The sequence below is a fragment of the Xiphias gladius genome, chromosome 4 (genome assembly GCF_016859285.1).
Source record: "Xiphias gladius isolate SHS-SW01 ecotype Sanya breed wild chromosome 4, ASM1685928v1, whole genome shotgun sequence".
Lineage (NCBI taxonomy): Eukaryota > Metazoa > Chordata > Actinopteri > Istiophoriformes > Xiphiidae > Xiphias > Xiphias gladius.
In genome coordinates, this window is record NC_053403.1 from 21301129 (window position 1) to 21327472 (window position 26344).

The following is a 26344-nucleotide window of genomic DNA, read 5'->3' on the forward strand; positions in this document are numbered from 1 at the left end:
TATAGAACGGACAAGAGAGTGGTATCAATCTTGTCAAACTCTTGGCAAAAACAGAATCAGAATCAGAAAAACTTTATTGATCCCCACAGGGAAATTGCTTTGTTACAATTGCTCAACACGCAATTAGGAAAGAGGAAATAAATAAGTAAAAACGTAAAAACTACTATAAAAATAAAATAATAATAATAATAAAAACAGAGATGTGCAGAAGCAAGGCGTTTATAGTCATTTAAATGTAAGTAGGTAGTAGTGGCAGTAGATTGTGGAAGCTGTAGAATTTGTGTAACTTCAGCAGTAAGGGGAGGAATTGTATATCTGGATGGCCACAGGAAGAAAGGACCTCCTGTGGCGTTCAGTGGAGCACTTAATCATTCTGAAGCTCTGGCCAGCCAGAACACTGTAGAGGGTGGGAGACGTTGTCCATGATGGAGAGGAGTTTCGACAACATTCTCTTCTCCACATGTTGTGGGTCTTGCTGCACCCCTGGACTGAGCAAGCTGATGCAGTTTGTTGAGTCTGTGGGTTTTGCCATCTGTCAGGCTTCTGCCCCAGCGGACCACAGCATAGAAAATGTTACAGGTCCCCATCGACTCATAAAACATCCGCAGCGTCTGAGACGTTGAGGGACCAGATCCTCTGCAGGAAAAAGAACCGACTCCGGCCCTTCCTGTTGAAAGCCGCTGAGTTCCTGGTCCAGTACATTTTGCTATCCAAGTGGTCAACCAGGTATTTGTACTCCTGTACCTGTCACGGTCTAGGCCGTAACGCCAGTCTTTTCCTTGTGTTTTTGGTCTTTTCCCTACTCATCAGTCCAGCAGTATATCCACCCCAGTTCTGCATCCATTCCCCAGATCGATGTTTCAGCCAGTTTGGTAGCTCATGTTCAGACCAAAACTAAGCATTTTGGGATAATACATTTATTCATTTTTTTGCTGCGAGTTAGATGAGAAAATTGATACAACTATAGGTATGTAGCTGGAGCGAGCAACTGGTTATCTTAGCATAAACAACGAAAACAGGGGTTTAAACAAATGAGATATAATATATTAATTAGTGAGCTTTAGAGTTGCTTGTAGGTGGATTTTGTTACCTTTGAACAGAACCAGGCTAGCTTTCTCTGTTTTCAGTCTTTATATTAAACAAAGCTAAGCTAACCAGCTACTAGCTGTGCTTCTCAATGTGCTTCTCTCAAAGAGATTCTAGATTGGTATTAATCTTCTCATTTAACACTTGGCATGAAAGTGAATAAATGTTTTTCCCAGAATGTTGAACTCCACAATGTTTTGATTGAGTCATAAGTCACTCATCTTTTAAGTATTAGTAACTCTTCTAATTGAACTATTTTTTGCATATAAATAATTGCTTAGTTTAAGCTGGTTGGCCTGCTATGACTGCTTTTCTATGTTTTAAGTTATTTCTTTTGACGAGTAACAAATTAATATTGGCCTGCCATGGGAGAAATTAGTTGGTCATTGCTAATTGGTAGATAAATAAGTCCATTTAGAGTTGTTGATAGGTGGTTTTTTTTTTAAGATAGAAGCTTGTAAAAAGTTCACAAAAGATGAGTCACTAATTCTACGACAGCACAAATGGAAGAAAAAAAAAATTAACTGGGAATAACATCTGACAATACATTAAAATATAAACAGAGCATCTTAGTGATACACAAGTTGTAAATATTCCAGGCTCCCATTGTGGGAATTTTTAACAGCCAGCATATACAGTATAGCATATTAAATTTGTGAACCTAATTGTACAGAATAGCTAAACAAGATTAACTTTAGTTTATGCTAGAGACCATGACCAAAGCTGAGATCACAGGATAAGAGTTGTTTTTCCTCCCTTGATCTAGCAGTTGATCCAGTTTTAGAACAAAGAACAGTGTCCCACTTGTTTGATCACTCAGTGTAATGAATGAAGAACATGAACACTTGAGGCAGCTCCACATCCACAAACAGCTTCTTAGCTGCTTCTTCAACTGTCTTTGTCAGGTTAAGCGTCGGCCAACTCATCAGCTTTTTTAGCCTCGACCTAAATTATGTATATAAATCATAAAACACCATCAGTCTCATCACGTTTACAGAAATATGATATAATACTACTGTATAGTACTGTATAGTATACTGTACTCTACAGTACATTATCACATAATCATTACTTTATTGTTTGCAGCCTTATACAAAGGCACACTCCCTAAAATTGAAACTACATCACCTTGGCGTGCGTTCCATCAATCTGTTCTGTAAACCGTTAACCCTGTTCAGGTTGACAGGGTTAGAATTCTATCCCAGCATGCATTAGGCAAGAGACAGTTTGCCAGTCCATAACATACTGAGAGACAACTGCAACGGTGCTCAAATAGAGTCCATAGAGACATATGTGGTTATGAGCATTATAAGTCAAGATCTTGCGTGTCAGAAACAATGACAGCCAGCTACTGTAGAAGCAGGAGGGAATAAGGTGTTGAAATAGAGTGAGGTTTTCCAATATTTAAATGAGAAACTGCCCAACTATATGGAGTAAATGCCCCACTATGTTCACCAGCTAGTCACAAATTTGGGCTGTCTGCTTTTTGGTACAGAGCAGATAGTGTATAGTGGGTTTATCAGCTTTTTTATTGAAAACAGCTACCTGTTCCTGGAAACAAGGTTGATGAGAGCCATAAGAGTGAACCAAAAGAGTAACGTCGTGAGCCATAAAAACAAAACAATGGGCTAAAATACACTTAATAAGTCTAAGCTGAGGGAAATTGCAGAGTCGTTGATCATTTTCTGTGGGTTTATCACTACAATTGATTCCTTTCATAATCTTCACTTAATCCATTACAAATGCTACAAATACTGATTTCAACAGCTTTAAGTTTAACGTTGCAATTCATAAATATGTCACATATCTATGTATCTCGCAATCCCTTGGTTGGTTCAGTTTGCTTACACAGTACAAACAAAAAACATCTGAGTCGGATTGGAAGTGGACCAAGACTCTCCCATTTAAGTGGTTATCTGGTTCAAACAAGAGCTCAAATAACAGTGTTCGCACTAAGGTAAAATAACTACACCAAACAAGACAGTACAAAACAATTAAATTAAATCACAACAAACAGCTAAGACATGACTGCACAGAGATCTCGTTCACACGTGGTTCATTTGGTAGGGACCGAGAAAAAAAATAATACATTGTTGCCTTTCATTTTAACACTGACTCATTATTTCTAGATACATTTGTTTATCTATGTAAAGCATCTTTGAGTGCCTTTAAAAGCACTGTATAAATATGATGTACTATTATTATTATTATTATTATAATTATTATTACCAAAATCTTGGTTGGACTGTTTTGCTTTCACACCTCAAACAGATTGCAACCACAGGTTAGGAGTAAAAGCACAGTCATCCTCAGAGGAGAAGCTAGAGCCAGTGTCCACAAGCAGCCGGCCCCTACACACATCCCAACTTGTCCTTGAAATTGGAAGTTAGTTCATTGGAATTGGAGATTCAAACTGTATTCCTTGAAAATTTGTGTTAGTATAAAGACAAAACCTTGTGCTTTATTTTGACAGTGTTACACCAGCAAACAAAGGCACAAATAGTAGGACTTACCTTTTTTTTTTAACATTCCACAGACAGATAAAGGGGGCTCCAAAATGGCCCTCTCAACTCACTTTGTGGACTTCATGAAAGGACAAGGTGGGTTGAATAAACTTTTTCAGAAGACTCCTCGGACTTTCCAAATGACTTTCTCACGTCCCACAATAAAAGTGCCAGGATTAACATTGACCAGAAGAAGGACTACCCTTCTCTAACCTGGAGAGGCCATTCATCTAACGGCAGGATGTGAACTCTTTTTTACGACCTTTTGGGGTTAGCCTGGCTGTGAATTTCATGAGGAGGGCAAGACAAGATAAAGCGTTCATGGAACCCAAACAAAGACCTTATTCAACAAACTGAAATATAGTTCACAAAGTAAATGATCAAAACAGAACACATATTGATCAAATCTCTCCCTGTCTCTCTTTGTATTACACAAACAAAGACACACACAACACCAATTCTCTCCCTCTCTCTGTAACACCCAAGAGCAGTCTCTGAGATAAGCAATTTAACAGGCCTCTGCCTGTTAAATATGCTGGTATTCTCTCCTTGGTTGAGAATATGTCTGAATTTACATGAATATAGCTGCCCAACTATCCAGGAATAGTTAATATTACTCAACAAATGTTTTTATGAAAATTAGTTCAACTCCCATATTTATGTGTTGTTAAATGGACAAGTTATGGATTGCCAAATCTAAAGCATTGTTTAACATATGACCACACTGCCATGTAGTGACCACAGATAGGTATGCCTCTGCAGCTCATACATCTTCAATGTATGTCTCTGTAATTATGGTGACTTTCTCTGAAACCAGCCTCGGTTTGTCACTGAATACCAAACTGAATGAGCCTAAGTTTTTATATTTTTGTACTTCAGTAAGTCTTGCTTCGATAGGATTTTGGAAATTTTTTTGTACAGCCAATGAAATTAGTTCAACAAGTTTAGTTAAGAAAAGTGAGTGTAGCAGAGCCTATCCAACTACAACTGCAACAGACCAATAAACCAGTAGAGACTGCATCATCCAACAACTTCAGCCTGCTTACACAAGATCCTCATCTACCTCAAGAAATCTGCTCTATCCACTGGAGTGAAGCTGGCAGCTGAGCAGCCCTGCTACCAGTCCATTGTTGCTTGGCAACTGCAGTGTCCCAGGGAGCACTGCCTCGCTGGGGAGCTGCAAATGAACGCCAAACCCCTTTAAATCCAAATGGAAGAGGCCATATATATATATATATATATATATATATATATATATGTATATATATGCATCTGTATGTATGTATATATATATATATATATATATATATATATATATATATATATATATATATGAAAAAAAAAAACAACCCTAGGTTTTTTTTCAGCACTGTAGCCAGGCTTACAGAGAATCATAGCTCTTTTAATCCATGTATTCCTACAGCTCTCAGTGGTGATGACTTCATGAGCTTCTTTAATTATAAAATTCTAACTATTAGAGACAGAATTCATCACCTGCTGCCACTGATTTATCTTCAAACACAGAAACCTTAGAAACAGCTCTAAAACCCGATACATATTTAGACTCTTTTTCTCCCATCAACATTCACCAACTAACTTCAACAATTTCTTCATCTAAACCATCAAGCTGTCTCATAGACCCCATCCCAATTAGGCTACTTAAGGAAGTTTTACCCTTAGTTAGCACTTTTTTACTAGATGTAATCAATATGTCTTTATTAAAAGGCTATTTACCACAGTCCTTTAAAGTAGCTGTAATTAAACCCCTCTTATAAAGCCTACTCTTGATTCAGGTTTTTTAGCCAACTATAGACCTCTATTTAACCTTCCTTTTCTCTTTAAGATCCTTAAGAAAGCTGTCGCTAACCAGTTGCATGACATTCTACATCACAATAGTTTATTTGAGGATTTTCAGTCAGGATTTAGAGTACATCATAGCACAGCACTGGTGAAAGTTACAAATGACCTTCTAATTGCATCGGACAAAGGACTTGTCTCTGTACTTGTCTTATTAGATCTTAATGCTACATTTGACACTATTGAGCATCACCTATTAAAGAGACTGGAACATGTAATTGGCATTAATTGAACTGCTCTAAACTGGTTTAAGTTCCTATTTAAACCAGGAACTGGCTTAAATAGGAAGGTTGTCAATTTCAGGTTCTACATGTTAATTGTTAATTATAAATCCTCCATATACTCAAAAGTTACGGAGTTCCACAAGGTTCTGTGCTGAAGTAATTGTACTTGGCCGCAAACACCTCTGAAAAACTAGTCCATGCTTTTGTTACTTCTAGGCTGAATTATTGTAATTGATTTTTATCCGCCTGCTCCAACAAGTCTCTAAATACTCTCCATCTGATCCAGACTGCTGTGGCATGAGTACTGACAGGGAACTAGGAAAAGAGATCATATTTTTCCTTTGTTAGCATCCCTACATTGGCTCCCTGTAAAATCCAGAATAGAATTAAAAATCCTCCTCCTCACCTACAAAGCCCTTGAACCATCCCCTAGTTATGCTGCTATAGGCGTAGACTGCCGGAGAACTTCCCATGATTCACCAAGCTCCTCTGTCCTCCTCTCCCTCTCCATCCATCAGATTCATATCCCACTAATGTTTGTTACTAACTTCACTTCTTCTCTCTCCGGTAGTCTTGGGCTTTCCTTTCTCTCTGTTCTCTCCTCCCACCACTTTCTGCAGGTATTTCTGCCTCTGAGGCCGTGGAATCAGGATCTGTAACTGCAAACCACCTACTTCCCCCATGATCCTACTCAACATGCACTGCTTCAACTATTATTATTATTATTATTATTATTATATTTAGTCCCATTATTATTATTATTATTATTAGTCTTATTATTATTTTACATCTTTATGTGGAACCTACATTGTGCTATGTCCTCTTTCCTCCTGCTCTCTCTCTTCCCCCCTCCCTATTTCTCTCTTTTTCTATTTCTCTCATTCTCCCACTCTCTCTCTCTCTCTCAACCCAATCAGTCGGCTGCCCACCATGGTTCTGTTCAAGGTTTCTATCTGTTGAAAGAGTCTGGAGTTTTTCCTTGCCACTGTTGCCAAGGACTTGCTCATGGGGGAATTGTGGGTCTCTAAATATTATTATAAAGAGTAGTCTAGTCCTGCTTTTAATGAAAAATGCCCTGAAATAATGTCTGTTATAATTTGGCGCAATATAAATAAAATTGAATTGAATTGAAAAATTGAATAGTGTTGTATGGTGTAAAATAAAAGTAAAACTAAACCAAACAAAAGAAACCATGTGGTGCAAAGAGCAGATCCAGCAATGGAGTGATAGAAGAATAAGGGTATGGCTGATCCTAAATGCATTCTGGATTAACTGGCCATGTGCACTTAGTTGCACTGATGTAAAGCCCACCTACCAGGAACTGAAAGGAGACACAACACACAAGTAGAAGCCAAGGACAACACACAACGCTACAGGCCATGGCAGAGCCAGAAGAGGAGCCTGCTGGGATCCACACGTTTTGAGACATCTTTTAGAATGACTGCACAACTGGACCACTAAGATTGGTTATGATGAATAATGTGTTATCTGGAGCAATATGAACAGTATAATAGTTAATATTATAAAATGGTAATATAATAGATATAACCTAAAGATTCAAATAGATAAGACCATAGATGTAATAGATAATATAAGGCTGCTAATGTAATAGATAATTTTAGAATATAATTTGCAGAAGCTGCTTTCTTGAAAGCGTTCCAAGAATGCTCATTCCATTTCTCAAGGGTGAAAAAAACAAGACTAAAGCTGCAATGATTTTGTCTGCATTCATTTTCCGTTAGTTTTCACTTTTTGTGCTTGTAAATATTGTTCTAAATCTGTTTTCTCTGATATACCTCGTCTACTAACAAGCCTTTTTTTTTTTTTTTACATCTTAATAGTTAATAGTACAGTACGATTGAGGGAAATATGTTTTCTGGGCCTTAAAATCAACATTAGGGAGAATTGAATGGGAAGAGTGGGTTTAAAGGGCTTTAAAATAATTCTTTAAATAACAATATGTGTACTTACGTACATAACTTATTGCTTCATTTAGTCTCTCTGAGGAAACATTCGATTCAACCACTGTATAAAGACATGAAAAACTCATTGATGATATAATGCTATCATAATGTGAATTTGCCTTTCCAATATAATCAAAGTCTATGAACATCAAAAAAATTATATCCATCAGGTTTAACCCAGTTAGATTTTATCGATCACACAGGTGGGTGTGAAATTATCCTTCGTATCTTTAAATGGCTCCCTGAAAGTTTTTATTTTCCTGATGAAGTCATTTGGTAACCCACAGCATTATATTTGCATTACATTGGGATTAAATCAGTCTCTGCAGCAAAGCTTAAGCAGAGAGCAGCAGTTCCTGCACAGAAAGCCTGTGGTTAAGTTACACACACACACACACACACACACACACACACACACACACACACACACACACACACACACACACACACACACACACACACACACACACACACAGAGGAAACAGGAAATAGAACAATTTCCCTCCAAAGTAACGTTTTGCATTTTCTATTAAAAATAAATAAGTTCATAAATATCTGCATTGGACCTTTGTACTTTTTTGTGTATTATTAGCCCAGAGATAGAATAAATAGTATTTTATCGTAATTAATTTTAAACATTCACATTAATTACACGAAAAAACAAATTTGTACAAAAAATATGGTCATCACAAACTTACTCGTTTCTCCTGAGAATAAGCATCCCCCTAAATGGTCTCAGGGCAATTTTGTGTTTGATTATTTCAGTCTATTATAAAACACAATGAGACTATTCAGAAAAAAAACAACTTTAAAGTAATTTTGATATTTATACCTAATGCTTATAAATGTAAGCATTAGGTGGAAAGTACTGTACTTAAAATTTGTACTAAAAAAAACTGTACTAAATTTCAGGGTACTTCTACTTGAGTAATTCCATTTTATGCGACTTTATACATTGGCAATGTACTTTTCATTCCACTACATTTATCTGACAGCGGCAGCTACTAGTTACTATGCAGGTTCAGATAATTAATACATAATATAATCAACGAGTCAATTGTGATGTAATATTATAGATTAAACTACCCAGCAGTATATAAAGTAGTTACAAGTCGCCCCACCTTTATAACATTAAAGTACAACAAATCAATGCATTCTCAGTTCAAATCCAATAATATAATATATGTCAATCTGAAATGGGCCAGTCTGTACGATGACTATGTTTACTTCTGGTACTTTCAGTAGATTCTTATGTTAATACTTTTACTTAAGTGAAGTTTGAATGCTGGACTTATTTATAGCATTAGTATAGTATTTCTAACCTGTGATATTGCTATTTTTTCCTAAAAAAAAGATACGAGTGTTTCTTCCACCATTGGTAATCTGTGGCCTGTATTACTTTATGTTGGCAAAGATAGGATTACAACCCGGCAATGTGGGTATCTGCCCAAGGGCCCCAGAATTCCAGGGGCCCTGAAAGTCCTATGCTTGCAGTGTGTCAGCTGGTTTGTGCTAATTCATTTGAAAATTAATTAAAAAGTGCCTCATGGTGGGTGAGCTTTATTACGCAATTTTGAGGCCATTTTAAAGAGGGTCCCTATGTTAGAATCTTGTTTTAAAACTTTGATTTTTTTCAGTTTTGAGGGTTGTAAGTTGCAAATTTCTTCATTAATTTGTGTTTTATACATTTTTTGATTACCACACACTAAATCTAGGGCCAGGTAACATTCTAGCTCAGGGGCTAGAAGGGGCACAGGGGCCCAGCATCCTAACATAGCCCCTGCTATTAACCAGTGGTGGTCCATAGAAATAATACTGATAGAAGTAATTCCCCCCCAAAGTCACAGCAAAACAAACTTATAAAGTTATTAATGATGTTTTAAATAAAATAAATGAAAAAAGGAAATAATGAAATTCTTTATGTAGTTTTGTGTGTGAAAACAAAGCAAGGTCGATATCCTGACATGCACCCCCTGATTTTGCTGAGCTGGTAAGAATGTAGATGACTATCAGCCTAATGGGTGTTTTATTACATATCCTTTATTTGGAGCTCTCTGTTTTAGAATGGGTCTGAAACATAGTTTGAATTCCCAAAAAAACTCTGAGTCATTACCGGTGCTGATCAATAAACCAATCAGTTGCCACAGACCTACACACTGTTGCAAAGGCACTTATCCACAGCTGCCTTGAGGTCACCCAGTGCATTCACTTTAAGGCTTTTTTTTTTTTTTTTTTTTTTTTTTACACAGAATTAAGGCAACAGTTCTTTGAGGAACAGCTGAGTTCTAAGGTGAGAGCTAAGGTGAAACTTAGCAAGATTGGGGGGGTTTAATTTTGAAAGGTTTAACCGGAAGTTGTGGTTCTTTTTACTTGACGGAGCCTCTTGACTATATAGCAAAATGATCACTAAAGTAAGGCTGACAGACTTGATGTTGCTACTCACAGGTGGAGGAAGACCCAGAGAGTTTCTGCGGCTCAGAGGTGGAGTTGAACCACAAGAATACTGTAAACACTTTTGTATTCATAATCCGGACCGGAATTGATTTTTCCCCCCCAGTTTATCGAGTTCTTTTGCTATCAGTGAAACAGTTTATTTGTGGGAATTAAACTCCACTCGTGATAACTGATGACCGATGATACAAAAGGTAAGTGAAAAACTCAACCTTTACTTTTTTACCCCCAGTTTATTCCTACATGTCTTCCTTTTATGTACAATGAAAACTTGTTCTACACAGTGCGGTGTAATTCATACTGTAATATTGTCTTAATGTTTCATTTGAATGATCTCCTAGCTGAACGATATTGTTGTGGCTTCCTTAAAAGTATGGCTATTTCTCACTGAAAATCATGTTAATTTTATGCAAATATGTGCACTGGAATTGCCTTAAAGTCAGACAATTGGGCCTAATTTCTCACAGATTTTAAAGTGTTCCCCTTACTTTTGATGTTTCGTTTAGTTACATATAGTCATTAAACATTTTTAACGCATTTTTTTCATTGTCCAGTCGCTAAAATCCAGATGACTAAAGCTCCCACGTGATAAAGAAAACATTCATATATATTTAGGTTTGAATAAATACTGCCACTACTGAAGTATTTGGACAGTTTTTTTCTTCCTCAGTCTCTGAGCTTCAGCGCATTCAATTTGAAACAAATTAATGGATAATAGATTAAAGTGCCAAATCTCAGCTTTAATTTGAGTATAAAAAAATGTATATTGAAAGAACTGTGTGGAAGATATTGCCCTCTAAACACACAGTGCCCAAAGTTTAGGGGTTCAAAAGTAATTTAATGTTTCTTGGGCAGCTGTGTGTGTTTTCAATGTTAGTTCATGCTCAAAAAAGCTCGTGGCCTCACAGTTGACTAAGATTCGAGAGTTGCCATTTAGGTTGAGGTAGAGTTGTCTGTCAATATTAGGAGTGAAGAGGTGACCTTGCAAGTGAAGAAGATAATACTGAGGCTCAAAATAAAACAAAAATATATAAGAGAGATATCAAAAGTAGTTGGTTTGCCTGGAAAATGGCAAACGACCTGGTAGACTGAGGGGCACAATTCTTGTGGATGAGCAGAATATCATTTGCATGGTGAAGAAGAACCCCTTTATGACTGCACAGCAAGTCAAGCATGCTCTCAGGATATAGGCAGACAGGTTTCCTTGTCAATAATCAAGAGAATACTTCATGACCAGAGGATTCCCCACAAGATGCAAACCCCTGGTAAACCTTGAAAACAGAAAGGCCAGGCTGCAGTTCACAAAAACACACAAAAAGAAACTGGTAGAGTTCTGGAAAAAAGTTCTATGGACTGATGAAACAAAAATCAACCTCTATCAAAATTATGGAAACAGGAAATTGTGTGAGAAAAAAGGAAGAGCTCATGACCTAAAGCCACCACCTCATCTGTCAAAGATGGTTGTGGTTCTGTTATGGCTTGGGCATGTATGGTTTCGAGTGGAGCTTGCACTCGAAACCGTATATGATGATTTAATTGCTGATGGAAGTAACAGGATGAATGCAGAGGTATAAAGGAGCATTCTGTGTGCTCAGATTCAGTCAAATGCATCAGTTTGATTTGATGACATACAGCCAAAGCAACCTCAGAGCTTTTTAGGGTGAAGAGGTGGAATATCCCCGACTGGCTAGGTCAACCACCTGATCTCAGTCCGAAATAGCAGCATTCCATTTGAAAACCACACTAAAGGCAGAGAGAACCCACAATAAGCATGAGCTGAAGGTGGCTGCTGAAGGTGGCAGCTGAAGCCCTGTGTCTGTGGGTCAATAACTTAAGGCAGTCATTGACTGCAAAGGATTTTCCACAAAAAATTAATTATGATGATTTTGATTTACTTCATGTGCATCTGTCCAATTATTTTTGAACCCCTAAAATTTGGGCACTACGTGTTTAAAGGGCTACATGTCCCATAAAGTTCTTTCTATTTTAATGTAAACCTACTCAAATTAAAGCTGTGACTTGGCACTTTAATGTAGTAAGTATGTAGTAAAAATGTCTAACAGTCCAAATACTACCGGTCTTAACTGGAAAAATAATTCAGTCATATTTTGACAAAGGTGTAATTTTATCAGCACTTGTGGTTTTGTGATGTTAAGTTTCTTTCCTAATTGTTTGGGGTCACACAGATCTCTCTGCTGTACGTGTAAAAATACTGATAATAATTGCACAAAAAGGTACCATCAACACCAATCACAGGTATAAGTAAATGCATTGTATTTAAATATGTTTAACAGTTATGGTGTCTGAAAGCCCAAACAGGTGTAATTTGTTCCCTTCTGTAGCAAACTTCTGAACTTCTAAACCCAACTTCAATCTAATAAAAAATATGCTACAACTGAACATCCCTGAAAGCTAAGGCAACAAAGGCAGTGTTCCTGAGAAAAATATAGATTTTGGTTACTAGAAGGATATTTCAGTTTTTAACTCTGTACTTGCTTTATTTTTTTTAAAATTAGTATTTTGTGGTTAGAGATGTAAATACAGGCCACATTTGACATTCTTGATGAAAGTTATGGATAGCATTAGGGCCAAGTTCATTATAATTTGCTCAGTTTGCTCACAGCTTTTTTTTTTTTTTTTTGGTTTAAGAACCTCAGGCGTCATTAAACTGAAAATAAACCTACACCTTTAAAGTAAGGCTAGAAAAAAAATCCTCCTCAGTCCTACAGGTGATTACAGTAGTTGCATTCTTTTGTTTAAAATAGCCAGGCTTCGAAAGTTCTGTTTAGTCTGCAGGCTAAAGTTTGCATCTGAAATACATACTTTACAATGTATTAAGGTCTTCAAAATGTACTAACGCACTTAATAGAAAAATATGATTTTTTTTATTTAAAAAAATTTCAACCATATGTTCTTAAAATAAATCTGAGAAAATTTCAACCTTATGTTCTTAAAATATTTTAACCTTATGTTCTTGAAATAAATCTATCAGTGCATTAAGAACAGTGTAATACAAGTAGTTTTCATTTTTAACTTTGTTTTAAAAATACTTGAAATAAGGGGACTTGCAGTCAAAATACTGTAGGTTGGGATACTCTTACTGCACTATGAGATTGTTTTCATTTTTTAAAAAGAAGATAAAACTACAAAGGCTCAGTTACAAAGTAAAATGGCATTTGTGCACTGAACAGTGCATTATATTTTAGAGGTACATTATACGTTTTGTTTGAAAAATCGCAGCTGTCTACAGCTGTCAGATAAATGTAGTGGATTAAAAAGTACAATATTTGCTTCTGAAATGTAGTGGAATAGAAGTATACAGTAGCCTAACACAGAAATACTCAAGTAGAGTACAAGTACCTCAAATTTTTATACTTAAGTACAGTCCTTAGTTACTTAATACTACTATGAGATGGCACCGAAAATCATCATCATGCCTCTGGAGCTCCTCTTGCCCTAGCCCCATCATTTAAGCTCTTGAGGATGATTTCCTGACAAGATGTAGAGTCACACTGTGTGTAATTCTGAACTATGTCATATCTTATTTAAAGGGAGATCAAGTCGGTATCCTTGAATTTTGTATTAGAAAAACTTGAAAGTAGCTGAAAAGTCATTGTTGGATGTAACTGGCTGCTTGTGCTGTTGAACTTAAACAAAGCAAGCAGGCTAGAGGTATTTATGACTGTCTGCAGTCATGTGAGGTAAGTTGTTTTGATTTGGGAAGGCCTTAGAGATCATCATCAAAGAGATTTTTTTTACTACAATAAAATCGCAATATTACTGGTTCATTTACTATGTGTTTGAATAGGTGGCTTTCCTTGAAAATGACTAAAACATTAGTCATTATTAGGGCTTCTCAGGTCAGGTTCAAGCATGAAATGTCAAATATCATCGAGGTTTGGGTACAACAAAAATAAACATATGAAGAATACATGTATCCGAACAGAAACAGTACAGTCTCAGGTGTATATCCAAAATCCAGAAGGATCTTTTTTAGGCTTTAATTTCCCAAAACATGACACCAAGCCCAAAAAAGTACATGAATAACCAGCAACCAGACATAGTGCAGGTTGTGCTTGAACATGTTTTAATATCTTTTTTCATGTTCTCTTTCCTTTGATAATCAATGTGATGATGATATCAAAGTGACATGAGTTAGGTTGTTGTCCATAGAATAAAATAATTAACTTTGTCGTAGAATGTGATTGCAGTAATATATGATTGCCTGTTGACTCATTTCCATGATGCATATGTAAATTTGAAATAGTTATCTAAATGTTTCGCGGTAAAAAAAACCACATCTTAATGGTTATTTATCTTAAAGCTGCAGTCTGTCAAGTACAGCGAAGTTGGAGGAGAATTTGTGTGGAATGCATCAGTAGTATATAACTGAAACTGATTGGGTGATGTAAATTTATAATTAACTCAAGTGATAAGGTTAGACAACACGGGGTCATAGCCCAAGATCCACCAAACTGTCCTCAAAATTTTGACCAGACACTAAAAAATAAAGTCTGTAAAATGTTCTTAATTACAGTATTCCGATGGTTCTCTCATTAAATGATTTAACTTGAATAATATTGTCTGTGAATTTCAATCCCCAAGATAAAAAGATCTATACTATTTGGATTAATTTTAAAGCCTTCTGCACTATGTAAAAAAAAATCTGGTAGAGGAATACTGAATCCTTTCTTAATTCGGCTAAAAGTGGTCAAATTTAATTATTCAGGCTCTAAAAAGGTACTACACTCAACCTATTACAAAAGTGTTAGATCTAATTGCAGAAAGCAAACCTGCCCTAGGTGCTAAAATTCCCCAGTTCTCAGTAAAAATATCAACAGCATGACCTCAGTGTCCTCAAAATTAGCTACAGCCCTGGGACAGCATTAGTATTGTTAACCAGAACAGATGTGACAGGAAAAATCAGCACTGTAGCAGATTTTCTCCTACCATGTTTAATGTGCTGTTTTACATGTTTCATCACATTCCACCTTACAGACAGATATAAGAAGCTAATGACAAATTAATTTTTAAAAGTTATGGATTTGGTACAACCTTGCTTAGGACCTCCAAAAGGCTGTGGCAGGAGTTACATACAGTTGTGTAAAAGTATGACTTTAAAGACACAGATAAAAGTGGGTCAGGGCTGTGTTAAAGATTTAGAAGGTAATGAAGGTGGTGGTTTTCTATGTTTTTGTAATTGTCAGCAAATCCCATGAATTGACCAAAGCCAACAATGTGTTAGTCCATCTCTCAATACTTTCCGAGTTCCCTGTCTATTGTAATCTGCTCCAAGACCATTGGTTCCTACTAAATATGTATTTCTGTAAACCATGTTCACTATTTTATAGTTTCATTTTTAAAAAAATGCTCGGTGATCTCTGAAAACAGCTGGGAACTGTAGATCCTGAAGGGCTACTAATTTCATTTTACTTCTTTTTTCTCACATGTGAGCTTCCAGCGTTCCAGTGTTTTCTTTTGTTTTTAATCTCACCTGCAAAAACCTTTTTCACCTTTTTCATTGTCATATCTTATCACTGTTTTTTAATCAGTTTGTTTGGATATTCAAGTTATTTCCCAATAATTAACATTCTCAACAAAAATTGCATTTTTACAACACTGATCAAACTGACAGTATGAAGAAAGATCAAATGAATTTTAATTATTAATGGCTTCTGCTTTCATTTTAGAGCTGCAAAAGTGTAACATGGGAAAAGAGTTTTGTTTTCTCCAATCTTGTTGATGCGCGAGATTTCCATTTGCCACTCAGAATTCTTAGCATTTTTCTAAGCAATGTGTACTTGATTTCAAATAGATGAGGACAAAAGCAGGCTTTTCATTTCTAGCCAGTGACTGTCAATTTTGCCAACTGAATAAGAACTGTTGCTGGCAGATTTCATCAGTTCTAGTTAGCTAGCTAATTAAGTTAATGTTAGTTTCATGAGTTGATTGAATTGATGAAATTTTTAGCTGACTTGTTTTAAAACGATCCTATTAAAAGGGTCCTAAATTTGCAGTTAATGGTTACTAAAGCTAACAGGTCCCACACAAAAATTCATCATCCTCACCAGTTGATAATTCATGTGGAGGTCAAAATACACTTTTATGGCAGTCAAAGCAGTTGCTAAATCATAGCGACTAACATACAGCTTAGTTTATTAATGTATTAACACAACATTTCACTACACAAAAAACTGTCTGACTCATTAGGAGATTTAAATGAGGATTTTAGACTGCTGTAAAGACAAGTCAGCACTTAACAAGATGTTACCTTCTGAGAGCGGGAACCACTTCATTCTTCCTAGCTGGAGAACATGATGTGGAATCTTAAAATGGTATGTTATGTGGGGCTGAACTTTCAGGGCAGGACTAGACATCCACCCCCACCTTCCTGCGAGCTGCAGCCAGTACCCTCTCGATATTGTGAAAGGTCTTAAATACAGTGGCAAGAAAAAGTAATGGAACCCTTTGGAATTACCTGCATTGACTATATGTATAAATTTTTCTTAAAATATGGTCAGATGTTCACCTAAGATTATGAATCTTGCAAGTATGAACAAACACAATCTATTTTGATTAATAACACACAGTGCATTGTATTTTTTTTTATCCATATTGAATAGATAAATTGCCCATAAAAGGAAACAATTCAATACTTTGCCTACTCTCCCCGGAAGTGGGTGCACAGCTAACATGACTCCAAAAGCACAACACAGAATGCTAAGTTAGGTAAAAAAGAACCCCAGGGTAACAGCTAACGATTTAAAGGAAACACTGGAGCTGGTTAACATCTCTGTTCATGAGTATATCATATGCTAATGGTTCATGGTTGCATGTAGCATGGTGTCAATAGCAGGGCAAAAAGTCAAAAAGTTCAAAAAAATTTCCTTTCCTAACCCCTTTTCCTTGACCTCAATGGAAAACATTGTGAGGTCAAGGAAAGATGTGAAGGAGAATTCATAAGGACTTAGGAAAAGACAGCTGTGGTGCTAAGAGAATCCGACTGCGTTCACACTAATCTACTTAATTATGCAATGGTGGATGTTATTGACATGGGTCTGCCATGGTGAAACTACAATGTTCCGAAAGATGCACCACAAAATGTGCATCCTAAATACTTTGCCCTGTGCATTCATACCTTGTTGTTTAAATGCAGACTATATGAACGTAGAATACCCCGATAACACTCACAAAAGTGAAATGAAAGTCACATTAAGAATCGTTGCTTACGCTCACCCTCCTTTCCAATCATATACTACTGTACATATCATCATTCTTAAGTTCCAACATGTTGAATTAAAAATCATCTGGCTAAAAATGTCTCATATCCCTTTTTCTCGAAAGACAGTCAGAGGGACCAGTGTTTTTACTTTAATACTTTAACTATATTTTGCTGCCAACACTTATGTACTTTTAGGTTAGTGTGATTTTTCATGCAAGGCTTTTACTTGTAATGGAGTATTTAACATTGCAGGTACTTAAAAAAAAACAAAACTTTTACTTAAATAAAGGATCTGAATACTTCTCCCACCACTGATTATATATATAGCTGAAGAGATGATCCAATTTAACTTAAAACTTTAGTACAATTAATTAATGATATTTGTAAAGGCTGGCAACACCCAAACTGAAGATACATAACTAATGAAAATTGAGCATAGGTAATGCTACAACATAACATTAAGAGAGCCATTCACACCAGACATCCTAAAATATGGCTGAACTGAAGCAGTTTTATAAGGAAGAATGATCCAAAATTCCTCCTGAACAGTGTGCAGATCAGAACCGCAGGTACTGGAAGCGCTTGTTTGAGGTTATTGCTGCCAAGCAGGTTCAACCAGTTAAATCCAAGGGTACACTTACTTTTTCCACAGGTACTGTGAATGTGTAATGGGTGTGATCCATAAAGACAAGAAAAATGATAATTAGTTTTGTGTTATTAGCATTTGTTCGTCTATACTCTTATACCCATCTTATGACCAATTAAGCAGAAAATCAGGTAATTCCAAAGGATTCATAATCTATTTCTTGCCACTGTTGCTTGATGAATGACAGATCAGATGCCAGGAGGTGCCACTATCTGAGAGTAGTATTCATAAAAATATATGCTGAGCAGTATGTGGTGCTGTAGGACACAGAGTGAAAGCTTTGAAAGAAAAAGAAAATTAATATGAACGGTATAATATTAATTAGCAAAGATTTAACTGTGCTAATTAATATTTTTATATCAATAACCGGTGAAGAAAATGTGTAATGTGAAAGGGGTTGCTTGTAGTGGCAAACCAAGAATTATCACCCATCTCTGCAGTTCCAACCGGCTATACTAAGCATTTTAGTCTATTTTGGATCAATGTTATGGTTACGTGGCTCACAACTTTACTATTTTGGTTCACTCTTACCTCTCCAGTCAAAAAATTTTTCAGCATCCAGCTGTTTTCTGGCAAAAAAGCTCTGATACTGTAAATTGAGGGTACATTCCAGTGTTGTTTTTTTATAGCTTGCTCTGCTGTATTAATTCAGAAAAAAATGATGCAGCTTTAAGATGCTTGAAATGCAACCATATTTAGTTTTTTTTTTTTTAAGACATGACTTATGAAACTTTGTGTTAAAAATCAACACAAATAATACCTCAAGGTCTGTACTTTAATTATTGTGATGAAACAGACAACCTTATCAACATAATGAGGATTTGTCTTCAGCCCTGTTTGCATAAGAGTAATATTACATGAGGACATATGGTGACTTCTGGTAACTACAGACAATAAGTTTATTAATAAGTAAATTAGTTTTGAATCTTGACTGTATGCACCTATATGTACTGTACTGGTGATTTAGGCACATGCCGTTAATTCTAATTCTCCACATTTATAGTGTTCCTCTTTTAGGGGTCTTGATTGACAAGATTAATTGCTTTAGGTACCTGCTACATGACTGTCCTGAAAGCAAATACAAAGCATGTGGAGCTTTTTGCTCGTCTGAGGAGAAAAGAAATTTAAGCCAAAAGCCAGTGTTTTATAGGAAAGAGAGGACAACGTATACAGTTTGCCAAATTAGAGGATAAAATAACTCTTAACCCACATGATAGAAAGAGGATGGGAACACGTACAGCTTCTTAATGTGATAATGTTTTGCATTGAGTGTCTTCTGGATAAAGAAGAGGCCATCTGAGATAGAAAGATTAATATAATATAAAATATAATTTAAAACATGACTCCAGGGGGTAGCACAATCATTAATTACCTGTGGATTGACTGTAATCAGACTTGAAACTGGACCAGTGAACTAAAATGACATCAACTGTACACAATTAAATTAACTGAAAGTATCAAGTGAGAAGGTCTTGTGATCTCTGAGTCCTTAAGTCCTGGATGCACAGGATTTAAAGGCTCATACATTAGACTTGGTCAATAACTCCTTTTATCAAGTTGGACTTTGTTAGGTAATTCCTCTCCATTCTCCATAAATACTGCCAGTACAGTTTGAAATTCTTAGTAGGGCTAGGAATAAGTATGATTGTGATCTATCTGGTATTTATTTGGAGCCATGATTTTTGTTCATAATTTAAGCTGCAATAATAAATATTGTTACTTTTATTTTAGGTGTCAGTTTAACTATTGTCAATGTCTCCTTTGTGATGTTATAACCGGAAGGTCTTAAAAGTACTTTGTACGAAGTGTAAGAGCATAATTTAATGCTAAAGTTTATGAAAAAACTAGAGGCTTTAAGTTGCAGCTTTTCAATATAATTGAGACAATAATTTGAGTGACAATAAAGTCCACACCATAGTTTTGTGGTAAAGCAGTTGAGCTTGTAACCTAAGTAAGAAAGTTAAAGTACATATGTAACATACATGTATGTAGGATATCTTAACCTGTTACCAGACACCTCCATTTTTGTGCACAAGCTCGAAAATAATGTTCCCAAAATACTGTTACTGTTCCTTTGAAGGATAAATCTTTAACTTTTACAACCAAAAAGTCAGAATGAGAATGAGGGATTACTGAACCAAAGTTACAGACACACAAACATGGTTGAAATGTAAGTTTTTTGCCTCGCCCATTTTTTTGGCATAAAAAAAGGAATATAAGGCCTATTGTAGTACTTTTTATGTGTGGAAAAAACTTTGGAGCCATAAGCCACAAGTCTGAACCAATGGTGTCAACAGCTGTTGCAGTGATATGGGGATCCTAAAAAGTGCTTTACACAAATAGTATCAGGAGACTTAGAGCTTTCAAACAATGTATAATTGGTCAAGCCTTGTACAACTTGCATTAATCAGTAGAATGCCAATACTTATGGTCTTGTATCAGCCCAGTTCATAGGAATTCTGTTTATACTGGACAATCCTGCAGCACATGATTTAAGTGTAATCTGTGGTGTCAAGGCAGGAAGAAGTGTGTACTTTATGGAGTGAAGCGAAAACAAAGGATGTGGAGGTCAGGCTGGTGAAAGAGTGTGTAGTGCGTACATACTTTACCAGTATGAATCTTGCAAACAGCTTTACGATACTGTTGCCTTAATAGCAGTATTGGCAATTATCACTTCAGTGTGCACACAGTTAATGACAATATTCACATGTTTATAATGTTCATATACAACAACACCAATCTAGTCAAGACAATTCAGTTGGTACAAATTCTACTCAGTTGTGTAGAACTGTTCAGTTCATATACAAACAAATCTTTAACTAAATCATTGCTGTCACTGATCAGTCAGTAGCTTTTAGCAGTGACACTGCTCTCAGTGCCTATTAAAGTATGTTACTTCCGGGTTAAAAGCTTAAGGAGAGACAGCAAAAGCCACATTAACAATCATGCTGCGATACTCTCTTGCAAGTAGATAGATGGCTGCTGAGGTAATAACCTTACAAATAAGGCTAGATGGATACATTTTCCAGGTCGATATCTCTGCCGATATTATCTCATTGTTGATGGTATCAGTGTACATGTTGCTGATAAGTAAGTAATTTAGGTACAGAAATACCAAACTAGGTTTGAAGTAATTTTTGAAACAGCGTCACCATTACGTACTGTAGTTTGTTTACAGGAGAGCAGTGAGAAGTGGATTTTTCAACTGTAAAATGTCCCACTGAGTATGTATCCTGATCGCAATTCTTAAACAACTTGAAGGGGTCTGTATCAAGATTGTTAGCTTATATTATGTGTGATATCGGTCGCTATGTCATTATCAGATTTTTTTGAACTCCCAAATATTAATATCAGTATTGGCCTCAAAAATCCAATATTGGTCCAGCTATATTTATAAACAGTGCTTCTGTGGGTATAGCTTTGTATTGAATTGAACAGTATGAATCAGCAACAAACTAAAGGCTGTCAAAATTAGCCCTGAAATTCCTAGCTGCATACTGTAGTCAGTAATTGCGAATCTTTAGCCTGAACTGAATGAAAGAAGGTTTCTTTGATTTTTTTTTTTAACTGAACAGAAATCTTTATAAAAAGTAAATGTAGTTCACATTGTAGTGTATGTGTAAAAAAATCAAGTATGAATGAATTCAAACTAACATATAATTAGTTCAAACGAAGTCCCCTCATTTCAAACGCATGGTAAGATAAGCTAACATTGTAAAACAAGCAAACGTTACTGTAAAGGCAGCCAACAGCCTTACCTTTATCCATGATTTTTCCATGGATGATGTTGTAACTAAGATGTATCTCTCCATTACCTCTCAGATGTTTAAGAGTCATTACTATCCCTTAAGCAGAGCTCACGTTTTCTTGTTTTTTTCATTAGCAAAGAATGCAACAACAGCTTAGTTTACTGACTGGGAAACTGGACATGGAATAGGTCAGGTGGACATTTTAGGACTGCTCCCTGCTGGAATACAAAGCAGTGCCTATTGCACAGATCATTACAGATAAAAAAATTAATATTTAACCAAATTCAGTTAGTTAGTGGTTAAATATTATGAATAAAAAATGACAGCCCAATTGTATAGTGTGCAAATGTCTTCGCATAGGTTCATGGGACATTAAGTCATTAGCTCTGTCAATTGATCTGGGCAATTAGCTTGAGGGCCAAATACCCACCCATACACACTTTCCACATCATAGAACAATCTGTTTAAACATATCGCCCCAAATATCTAATGGCTGTTATTTGGTCGTGTTGCTGCTGTCATCAGCTTCACTGCATGCATTCTTAGCAGATTCTTGTAATATTAGATAACTTATCAATATTTCTATTATGCACCAGCAATTTCAGCAAAATTTCATCATATAATATGTTGTCATATATGTAGAGATAACACTGAACATGTTGTCATGTCCCTTCTTTTTATTACCACTGGAAAAAGGGGCAGTTGCTTTGAGATTATTTTCTGATTAGGAGTGGCTTTAAACTGTGCTCTTATACCAAGTCCGTTGTATTTGCTACAACAGTAAACTTGGAGGACAGTGTTCCTGTTAGATGTTTTGTCAGGGTTATGCTGGAGGAAGATATCTGACATCCAGTCCTTGATAGCTGTTTTAGCAGTCTTGCAAGGTGGAGAGCTTACTAAGATCATCCGGTTTGAATGAGAAGTACAATTGTGTATCGTCATAGAATACACTTAAATCGACCAATTAAAAAAACCAAGGAGAAGCATGTACAGGGAGAAAAGAATAGGTCCAAGGATGGAACCCCAGGGCATACCATAAGTCAGTGGAACAGATGAGGAGACATAATCATCAATACCCACAGAAACACTTTTATCTGACAAATAGGAGTCAAACCAGCCAAGAGCAGCCCCAGTTAAACCCATCCATTGTCAAAGCACACTAAGGAGAACAGAGTGGTCAGTGGTTAAAAAAGCTGCACTTGGCTCAAACAGCAACAGAACTGAACACTCCCCAGCATCAACACACATTAGGATATGGTTTGACACCCTGAGCAGAGCAGTTTCAGTACTGTGCCTAAAATGAAAACCAGACTGGATATTATCAAATATATCATTTTTGTCCAGGACCTGAAGGAGTTGTTTACAAACTACTTTCTTTAAGACTTTGGAAATGAAAGAAAGTTTGGATACAGGTCTATAGTTACAGGGAATTACAAGGTCAAGAATGTTTAAAATGATCAGGTACAAAGCCAGAGCTCCTAGAGCTATTCACAACGGAGAGTATGTTTAGGACTAAGGAGCCAAAAATATTCTTTTAAACAAGAGGTTGGAACAATGTCAAGGGGACTAGAAGAGGGAGACGGGGCTGTGAGTTCTTCCAAAGAAATTGGGCTAAACTGCCTCAATAAAGAAAAATGGGCAGCACAGTCAACCACAGGGGTACAGCAAGGCTTTATCTTAGACCTTATTTCGGTGACCCTACCTGCAAAGAAAGATAGAAACATTTCACAGTCATCATTTCCAATAACCAGAATGTGGAGGGGCAGGGTTCACCAATCTACTGATTGTGCTAAACAAAACTCTAGCATTTTTATTATTACAGTAAATCAAGTTGGGAAAATAGGAAGGACTTGCCTCTTTCACTTTCTGATTTAAGATGAAAGTTGTTCCTTCATGTAAGTAAAACGAACTTCTAGTTCATTAGTTCTAATGAACAATAACTTTGTCAAGTTTAAAAACCACAGAAGATAAAAACTCAGCAACTCAGTTAGAAAGCCATAATTTGGGCCAGGTGAGTAGTAATTCAGCACAGAGAAAAAGACGATTATTCAATCCCATCCTGAGGATATGCGCCTCAGAGGTGTTGAAATGACCAATGTCCATGGATTATTAATGACTTGTTTGGTAAAGACGGCAGCTAGGCCTCCATCTCGACTGGACATTCTGGGCACACTGATAGAGTCACAGTCCGTGAGACACAATTCAGTCAAAGCTGTGTTGTTTCCTCACTTCAATAAGGTATCAGTTATTAACAAGAAGTCAAGATCATGAGACACATAGACATGTAGGGAGTGTGGATTGTAAACACTCAGGTACATGGAGATGACTGTATAGTGTGTTGCAAGTTAGGCGCTAGCATTTGGCTACCTAGCCTGTTGGGGTGGACTCTGTCAGTTCTGAAGATGGAGAAACGATTCCAAAACAGATTAAAATTGTCAATAAAAACCTATGTTGTGAGCTCTGCAGGCGGAGTGGAGCCAGATGTGGAGGCTGAGGATTCTGCTGAAGCGCCCTGCACCACGGGCCAGTGTGGGAATAGTGTGGGAACTTGTCCAGGATGTCGGGACTATAGCTTCGGGGAAGCAGTGTGTGGCTGCGTCGAAGAAGCTGATGTACCAGTTGATGGAATCTCCAACTATTAATGTGGTAGGGGAGAAGAGGGGATGAGGAGATGGATGCAGCTCTGGGTGTTGGTGGCAGGAGACTGCAGGATATGTTTCTACACTGTGAGTTGAAGTCGCAGAGGACGGGGTGTCTGAGCAGGCGAGTGTTGTGGTAATCCATCGACATCATCTTTGAAAGAGGATTTCCCTGCCGGCCAAGGGCAAGGAAGACCTCCAAAGCGTCTGATTATGGCCTCTTTTAACATCTTAGGACAAGCAGAGGAGGTCCTTACCCAGCATGTGGGCCTTTGATTTGGTTTCACACTGGAATGGCCTGCCATCCGAACACTGCTAGCCATCACTGGTGAAGAAGCTGCAGTGTCATCAGGTGACAAATTCGGAGAGGGGTCCAGATCAGGATGAGTCGGAACTGCAGGAGCATTAGCTGGGTGGACCGGAGTGTCATCCGACAGGGTCACCTAGTGGTTGGAGAGGCTTAGGTGAGGTGTTGAGGCAGCACCGTATGAGTGTCTCTTGTGACCGCAGATCACCACTTCGTCCCCAGGTCGACTGATGGTTCGGTGTAGAGCTGGAGGAGAGCTGTGGACAAGTGAAAGTGTCCCACAAAACGGTCCTGGATGGCTGCTCTGAGATCAGCAATCTGTTTGGACTGCCCAGAACCCATGTCCATGAACCTGGTCAGAAGAGAGTCTTCCTTCTGCAATTCATCAGAGAGCTGTTGAATATCCTCCTTAAGGTCAGCAATCTTTTTGTTTGCTTTCTAGAGTTGCCATAACTGTAAAATCTGAGAGTAAGATAACTTGAAAAACCTTAGTAATAGCGAAGGACTAGCCTAGCCACCAGGCTAAAAAAAAAACAAACAGGCTAAGCTAGTTACTACTGTAATTCGTATGCAGCGTACACACACTCCAGATTCACTCCAGATATGAATGCGCAATGACTAAAATCCTTTACCCAGTTAAAACATGTAGGTAAGAAGAACAACAAGGATCTCAAAAGTGTATCATAAAATGATGGCTTAAAAGCCGATTTGTGACACAGCCTCTGGCAGACAAACACAACCCTCATTATTATCTGCCATATTGTGCCTTTGCTCAATTTGCTGTGAGATGATACTACCTAGAGACATGAAACTTGGCTCCATAACTAGAAATGATATGCAAATTCATCACATAAATTGGGCCAATGGTGGTGCTATAATGTAAATAATCTACAAATTATCTACAACTCAGTGTACTCTACAAAAAAGCCTCTTGGACAACAAAGGCCACCATGATCCATCGTTCATAAATCTTAGGGGCTTAGTAGGAAATAGCCCATATAACAATCCTGATTAAACTCGGTTTATCTCCTGTCTATCTCCTGTACATACATAGTTAACAACCGATAAAGGGTTATGACAATAGCAGCAATTTCAATGTGCAATTATTAATGCATTTGTGTGCATGGCATATTACATATTGGTTCATAACTCTGGTTGTACTTCAGAAATTTCGGCGGAGTGGACCGACTTCACTTTGATATTCTGACTGTATTAAATCTAGCAAAGAGGAGCTTGGTGATTAGATGGGTTCTTCCATCTAGTGTAGCAAAAAAAAAAGCCTTTATTCTTACTTTTTCATTAAATTTATTTATAACAGTTTCTTGTACATTAGGGATAATCAGAATGAACATATTTTGATTATATTAAAAACAAACAATTGCTGTTCTTTGAAGTATCGTCATACAAATTAAGCATTGACAAATAAATGATAATAAAAGGTAATTGCAGTACTTATTTAGAATACATGTAAGAGAAATGCTGCCCATATCTGATTGTAAATTCACTAACATGAGAATTTAATATTATTGGGGAATAGGGAATGGAGAAAAAACAGCTTATCATCATAATAGCACAGTTAATTGCATTACCCATTTTCTCTTTTCATAAGCTTGTCTTTGGTAAAAGTATTAACTTTTGCGAATTTTTTTAGGAGAAAATATTAATAAACAGCACTGAAGTAGATTTTTTTCATCA

The 26344-nt window shown here is 36.8% G+C and overlaps 1 protein-coding gene across 1 annotated transcript in view; it reads left to right on the forward strand.

The window, feature by feature from the left end:
• The first annotated feature begins 24812 nt into the window (after window positions 1-24812).
• Window positions 24813-26344, forward strand: part of opn5 (opsin 5) — a 62326-nt gene continuing 60794 nt past the window's right edge. Inside the window, exon 1 of the mRNA XM_040125761.1 lies at window positions 24813-25063. The gene's annotated coding sequence lies outside the window, so the exon portion shown is untranslated. The remainder of the gene's footprint in view (window positions 25064-26344) is intronic.